The sequence below is a fragment of the Pongo pygmaeus genome, chromosome 17, assembly GCF_028885625.2.
Source record: "Pongo pygmaeus isolate AG05252 chromosome 17, NHGRI_mPonPyg2-v2.0_pri, whole genome shotgun sequence".
Taxonomy (NCBI): Eukaryota; Metazoa; Chordata; class Mammalia; order Primates; family Hominidae; genus Pongo; species Pongo pygmaeus.
In genome coordinates this window covers 71156337-71163899 of record NC_072390.2, presented here as the reverse complement: position 1 = coordinate 71163899, position 7563 = coordinate 71156337, and the positions used below count along the sequence as shown (strand labels likewise).

General features: G+C 41.5%; 1 long non-coding RNA gene across 1 annotated transcript; it reads left to right on the top strand.

Moving 5' to 3' along the window:
• The first annotated feature begins 404 nt into the window (after nucleotides 1-404).
• On the top strand, nucleotides 405-7157 carry LOC129019084 (uncharacterized). The gene is made up of 3 exons (XR_008495506.2): nucleotides 405-518; nucleotides 1152-1292; nucleotides 6597-7157. It is a non-coding gene; the product is annotated as an uncharacterized LOC129019084 (long non-coding RNA).
• The last annotated feature ends 406 nt before the right edge of the window (nucleotides 7158-7563 follow it).

Below are 7563 nucleotides of genomic sequence, written 5' to 3'. Positions count from 1 at the left end.
AAAGATTGGAAAGGAGAGAGTGTGGGGACTGTAATCTTGTCTTTCCGGTATGTTTGCCAAAATCAGATAACACTGAGAAGGAACTGGTTTAAAACCACCAAAACGCATTGTTAAATGACGGCTGCATTGTGTTTTTCTTAAGAAAAAAAAAAGTCATAGAGCTCAAATCTTTCAAATTCTTACTTCTTTACCATCATAATTTTGTATTAGTTAGAAAGAAAATAATTTTACTAAGAATTATTTGCCATGGCTTATGTATAGTTTTACAGGTGATTTATTGTGGAAAAAAAAAACACTTTAAAGAAATCTATGATAAGATAAATCTCTGCAGATTATTTCATAAAGTGGTGAAATGAATTTAAGAACAATTCTGGGTTTTTTTTTTTTTTTTTGAGACGGAGTTTTGCTCTTGTTGCCCAAGCTGGAGTGCAATGGCGTGATCCTGGCTCACCACAACCTCTGCCTCTTGGGTTCAAGCGATTCTCCTGCCTCAGGCTCCTGAGTAGCTGGGATAACAGGTATGCGCCACCACGCCCAGCTAATTTTGTATTTTTAGTAGAGACAGGGTTTCTCCATGTTGGTCAGGCCAGTCTTGAACACCCAACCTCAGGTGATCCACCCACCTCAGCCTCCCAAAGTGCTAGGATTACAGGCATGAGCCACCTCGACCAGCCGAACAATTCTGTTTTAAAGATGTTACCCATTAGTAAAACATTGTAGGCAAATTCCTCATTTCAGGAAGCCTAAGTGTGTCCTTGAAGGCTGAGAGTTTCTCCCTGGACACCTGGGTAGGGAGATTTGTGTCAATTTGTGTAACTCTAAGAGTTAAGCGTGCAGTTTCCTCACATGGATACACTGCATAATGGCAAAGTCTAGGCTTTTAATGTAACCATCACCTGAATAATGTACATTGTGCCCATTAAGTAATTTCTCATCCTTCACTCCCCTCCCATCCTCCTACCCTGCTGAGTCTCCAGTGTCTATTATTCCATACTCTATGTCCATGTGTACATATTATTTAGCTCCCACTTATAACTGAAAACATGCGGTATTTGATTTTCTGTTTTGAAGTTGTTTCACTTAAGATATTGGCCTCCAGTTCCATCCATGCTGCTGCAAAAGACATGATTTCATTCTTTTTTATGGTTTAGTCAGACGTTGGATGAGACATGAGAACGTGGGAGAGTCTGGGCACCTGGGAGCAGAGCAACCATGGTGGAATAGAGGCAAAGGAAATGAACAAGCTCTTCAATTCCCTGTGTCGCTCCTTGCTGTGTACCCTGGACCCTAAGGTAGATGCAAAGCTATTTTAAATTACATGGATGAGAAATTGATCTGATACATACCATTGTGCCTAATAGCCCTTCTTCCTATGGTGAAAGAGGAGGTTGCTTTGTGGTGATAGTTAGAAAGGCAGTGTCTACCCAGGCCCCTGCCTACTCACCTCCTCAAACAGCAGAGTTTTTCTTTGTCAAGGTCTTTATGACTTTTAAATCTTCTCTTTTGGAGTGAAATAACAGTCATGATTTCAATTAATACTGTTTGAGGATTTATAATGGGCCAGGCACCAAAAGATTTACTTGTATTACTTTATTTAATCCTCACGACAACTCCAAGAGATTATTCCTATTTTATAGTTGAGGAAACTGAGATAGTAAGAGGTTCAATCAGTCATCCAAGACCAAAGAGCAGGTAAGTGGTGAAAGCAGGATCCAAATTGTATGTCCTTGAAGAAGACCAAAGTTGGAGCCTTCTACAGAGTTCTGGGAAACCCATAAAACAGCACGGCAGGAATAGAGAGGCCAGGCCAGCCTGAGAGCTTGCCTTGAAGGTCAGAGAAGCATAGAGCTTAGGTAGGTATGGGTGAGGTGAAGCTTAATTCTGCCCCTATCTAGGAACACTCAGCAACCAGATGTAATGTTCATGTTTATTACGTGTATTTAATGGTAGTTTGTGTTAGTTAAGCATGATTTATCCTGTACAGTATTTAAGATCACCCAAGGAGGCTGAGAAAGGTATGCACAGATGTTGAGAGGCAGGAGTAGTAACAGAAAAGTACCCTATTTGGTATAAACCTAGCTACATCACTTAGAGTTCAGGAAGATGGTCTTTGCAACTGACAGAAGATCCAAGTAGCAAAAGTTTAAGCAAGATAGAAATTTACTTTCCTTTTACGTATTAAAAAAGTTTGGAAGCCCAAGCCTGGCAAAGCAGCTTCATGAAGTTCTCTGGATGCAGGTTCCTTCTCTCTTGCTGCTCCACACATCTCAGGGTGTAGTTTCCATCTTATGGCACAAGGTAGCTACCTGGACTGCAGCCATCGTATGCACAATCCATTCTACAGGAAGAAGGAGTACATGGGAGTCATGTGTTACATCTACTTATGTGTCATTGGCCAGGGCTTAATCTTTGACTATGTTACACCACTATTATGATGAAAAAATCCCACTGAAAGTGTTACTATGAAAGGATAGCAACATGTAATAAATTATCCTCCCCAAGTACCACTTTGATTTTCATTAGACCTCTTGGATTCATAGCACCTTCACTCCAGAATTTTATTTTTATGCAGACACCATACAAATAGGTGAAAGAACTATTTCAGGTAGATGAAACTTTGGGGAATTTTCTGTAACATTAAAGCACACAAGACAGAGATCCTGGCTTGAACTTTTGGACCAAATCTCTACTTGCTCACTCCTAAAAAAAATGGCTAAATATAGGTAAGATGGTGGTTTTTGAATAATTGCAAGATGAATTGCTTTATTCCAGTCTTGGGGTTTATGATTGGAAAAAAGCACACATGTAGAGAAAAATATACTCTATGTTAAGTAGCAAAATCTACAGCTTAATGAAGGGTAGAATATTTAGTTACACAGAGCCTTTGAAGTACAGAATATTAAAGCTTAAGTAAATTAAGCTAGTTATTCAAGAGGCAAGATGTTATCAGTTAAAGTTGTTTGTTGTTTTTAAATTGCAAGTAAACAACACTGACGTGGGTTAACATAAGCAGGGAAAATTTTTAAAATAATTCATTGGAAGATAAATTTACAGTAGCTTACTGAATCCAAGAAAAAGTAAAAATTACAGGTGATCATATCTACAGGAAACTCCCCAACAATTCATGACATTAGGAAAGACATTCACCAGGGAATATGTTGGTCTCTTTAGATTCTCCAGAATAAACTAGATTTATATATTTTCCATATTTCGGTCACTGCTCTCTAGATTCAAATTTCCAGGAAGCCTGACCAACTAAACTTGCATCTAGTGCCCACCCATTGGCCAGGAGATGATGTGGTGCCTAGACCGACAAAGCTACCAGAACTGGATACACAAGGGGTGGGGTGGTTTCCCACAGTAAAATTAGGACACTTATAGAAAGATAAGGGTGTAGGGACACTGGCAGGCGAAGATGACAGATGGCTGACTACCTACATGCACAGAGAGTGGCTTAACTTGAATCTCAAAGGACAGGAAAAAACATGGAGACTAGGGTTTAGGGTGGTTAAAAAGCAATAAGACCATGAGCAAGTCTGACTAACTCATGTAGAAGTTCCTTATTTCATTAAACAAACCCTGTAGCTGCAATGTCAAAAGGATCCCCTTGGTCCCCAGTAACAGAAAAAAAGCAGGACTGAAGAGGAGGGAGGGAGAAACAAAGGGAGGAAGAGAATGAGAGGGAATGAAGTGTGTGCCATTGTGGGGCCTGGCTCTACTTAAAATTCTGAAAACAAACAAACAAACAAAAACAGTCCTTCCATGTTTTTCTGGAAGGTGCAATGCTCTTGACTACCACTGGGCATCAACAAATGGAGCCATCTTAACATATCATCTTGGGGACCTCGTGACACATCTGTGTTGCAACAGCATCACGAGGAGCCAGTGTTTCATCTTCAGTTTGGGTGAGCTGATAAAACCAAGAGCTTTAGAGGCAAGGAGGCCTTGAGTCAAATCTCACTTGTTTAAACTTAGGAGGTTTATTTCATCACTATTTCCTCTGTCAATTTGAGATTTTTATAGCTACCAATTGAGTGTAGGTTGAGTATCTCTGATCAAAATGCTTGAGATCAGACAGTTCGGATTTTGTATTTTTTCATATGTTGGAATATTTCTATAAACATCATGAAATGTCTTAGGGATAAGACCCAAATCTAAATGTAAAATTTATGTATGTTTCATATACATTTTATACACAAAGCCTAAAGGTAATTTTATACAATATTTTCAATAATTTTGTGCATGAAAAATAGTTTTGACTGCAACCTGTCATGTGAAGTGAGGTGTGGAATTTTCCACGTGTGACATCACATCAGTGTTCAAAAAGTTTCAGGTTTTTGAAATTGTGGATTTCAGATTTTTGGATTAGGGATGCTCTACCTGTGTGTGTCCCAACTACCTCTGAGGCCTGGCAAGCTGTGGTTCCTCCATCTGACCTCTGACCCCATCATCCTCCACTCTGCTCATGCTCACTCATGCTCCCTCGGCTCCATCCACATTCACCCTGATGCTTTTTAAGCAGGCCAGGCACAATCGGAACCTAGAGAGCTGTGACCCAAGTCAGGGAGATGGTTGAAGCTGGCTCATACTGTAGGATCTGAAGAGACCACCCTCCTCCCTGGGGCCTGTCTGTCCAGAGGCCTGAGGTCGATGAATCTTTGGGGGGATTTTTGCAAAAATGCTTTTCTTAGTTTCCTCAAGGTGCAGTACAAACTGCCACAAACTTAGTGTCTTGAAACAATACAAATTGGGCCGGGTGTCGTGGCTCATGCCTGAATCCCAGCACTTTGGGAGGCCGAGGCAGGTGGATCACTTAAGGCCAAGAGTTTGAGACCAGCCTGGCCAACATGGCAAAATCCCGTCTTTACTGAAAAAACAAAAATTAGCCAGGCGTGGTGGCCCATGCCTGTGACCCAGCTACTTGGGAGGTGGGGGAAGCAGAATCACTTGAATCTGGGAGGTGGAGGTTGCAGTGAGCCAAGATAGGGCCACTGCACTCCAGCCTGGGCGACAGAGCGAGACTCCATCTCAAAAAAAAGAAAAAAAAAAAAAAAAAAAGAAGGAAACAACACAATACAAATTGAATATCTTAAGTTCTGAAGTCTTCCTGGGCTAAAATCAATGCATGGGCAGGGCTGTGTTCCTTTCTGGGGGCCCTTTGGGAGAAATCATTTCCTTGTCCTCATTTGCTGGAGGCTTCCACACTTTTTGGCTCATGGCCCCTTCCTCCTTCTTCAAACCTAGCAATGCAGGACTGAGTCCTCCCCATACTGCTGTTTCTGTGATTCTCTCTCCTGTCTCCCTCTTACACCTTTAAGGACCTCAATGATTACATTGAGTCCACCTGTATAGTCCAGGTTGATCTCTCTATTTTAAGGTCAGATGATTAGCAACCTTAATCCATCTGCCACCTTAATTCCCCCTTGGCATATAACCTAACCTAGTTATAGCATCCTGGGATTAAGACATGGTCTGCCTGACGGAGTGGCTCATGCCTGTAATCCCAGCACTTTGGGAGGGGGAGGTGGGTGGATAATTGAGGTCAGGAGTTCAAGACCAGCTTAGCCAACATGGTGAGACCCCACCTCTACTAAAAATACAAAAATTAGCCAGGCATGGTGGCAGACACCTATAATCCCAGCTACTCTGGAGGCTGAGACAGGAGAATCATTTGAACCCGGGAGATGGAGGTTACAGTGAGCCGAGATCACACCATGGCACTCCAGCCTGGGTGACAGAGAGATACTCTGTCTCAAAAAAAAAAAACAAAAAACAAAAAAACATGGTTATCTCTAAAGAGGGGGATATTATCTTGTTTATCACGATAATAATATCTAATTTCCACTTTTTCTTAAGCTCAGTCAACTCTCTAATATTCTTCCAATACCTTATTTTTATTTTCTCTGTTTATGTGAACCCACTAGTGTTGGTTACTTCTGCCTGGATCATTTCCCCCAAGATATGGCAGGTCCCTCTTGCTCTCCTTGTGTTTGTTAAAGTATCACCCTCTCAATGAGATCTTCAGACCTATTCTTGCCACACTCCAGGATTCCTGAACCTCTTTACCCTAATCAATTATTTTCTAGCTCTTGTCACCTTCTCCCTTACTACATAATATGTCATACTTATTTATTATATTTATTTTCAGTCTTCAGCCACTTGAATAGTATGCCTTGGACATAACAGGTACTTAACAGGTAATTTGATGAATGACTGAAAAGTGTTGCTGTTAGAATTAAATACAATGAACAGCAACGATTTGTGTCCAACACTTAAGACATTGCCTGGCACATAGGAAGTGCTCATGCAATGTTCACTCTTATTTCTAATTCCTGACTATCTCTGACTTCTAGACTTCTTCATGCCCAATCCTTCAGTCCAAATTTGAGGATAGCACAAATGTTGCTAACAAGCCCCAAGAAACTTAACTTTAAGTGTTTCTTTGGCTAGAAAGTAAACTTTAATTCTTTGAAAGCCATAAAAATCTTTTTAAAAAGGCAGAATTACCATATTGGCCTTGTCTTTCTGGAACTGTTTGGAATGAATGAACAAATCATGCATTTATGCACCAGAAGTTCGGTTTGCTTTTCCTTTAGAGCAACGGCTCTCTGCTCCTGAATGTGAGAGGCCCCATCAGCCGCCTCAAGATTCCAGGCAACTGCAGCAGCTGTCACAAAGCATCATGTGGCATTGAGGAATGTGGTCAGAAAGCCGCTAAATGAAAAAAAGGGTCTCAGGAAGGCAAGAAGGAGGGAAGAGCCCTAAGTACCATCTGAGGAATGGGGCTTTTTAAAATCAACCCCTCTAAAGAACCACTTCCCTGAATCTGTTGAAAGTGTAAAGTTTTCACCCAGCAAATCGGAGAAGTTCAAGTTTATACTCTAGGTAAAGAAGGTTTCCTTAAAGCAGGCCAGCAGCTGCAGCTCTCAGAAGAAAAAGAGGAAGACAATACATTTTCTTGCTTCGGTTCTGCGGTGGCAGGTGCACACCAAGGGGCATGGCCTCCAGAAGGAACAGGGGCTTGGCTGGAGAACTGTCAATTAATCATCCAGGAGAATGCCCCTGACAGCAGGGAGAAAACTCCCATTCATTTCCTCGGGATTGTGCTGTGGCCACTAAATGCAATGTTTCTACAAATAAAAATTCATCTGCTCCTGGCTCCGGGGGTCATTTGTTTGCTCCTGTGTGTTGTGGAGCAAGACCTGCTCTGCATCCACACAGGCCTGTGCTACATCCTTGAACACAGTTGGTGCGTTCCCATCTAGTTTTCCTCTTACTGTGCCCCATTTTGAATGTACCCCCCTCCTCTCATCTCGGCCTCATGTAAATTCTACGCATCTTTTACAACCCCACCAAGTTCCACTTCCTCCTCCAGCCACATCTTTTGATTTCTTTCCCCTTTACCCTATTTTGTAAGTCAAGTGATCATGTATTATATGTATAATGATAAATAGTAAAAACCCGGCATTAAAAATGCCCCACTTTCCCATCTACTATCTATACCACCCTGAGGAAGTAGTGACTTCACCTCTTTGAGCCTCTGCTTCCTTATCTTTAAGATGG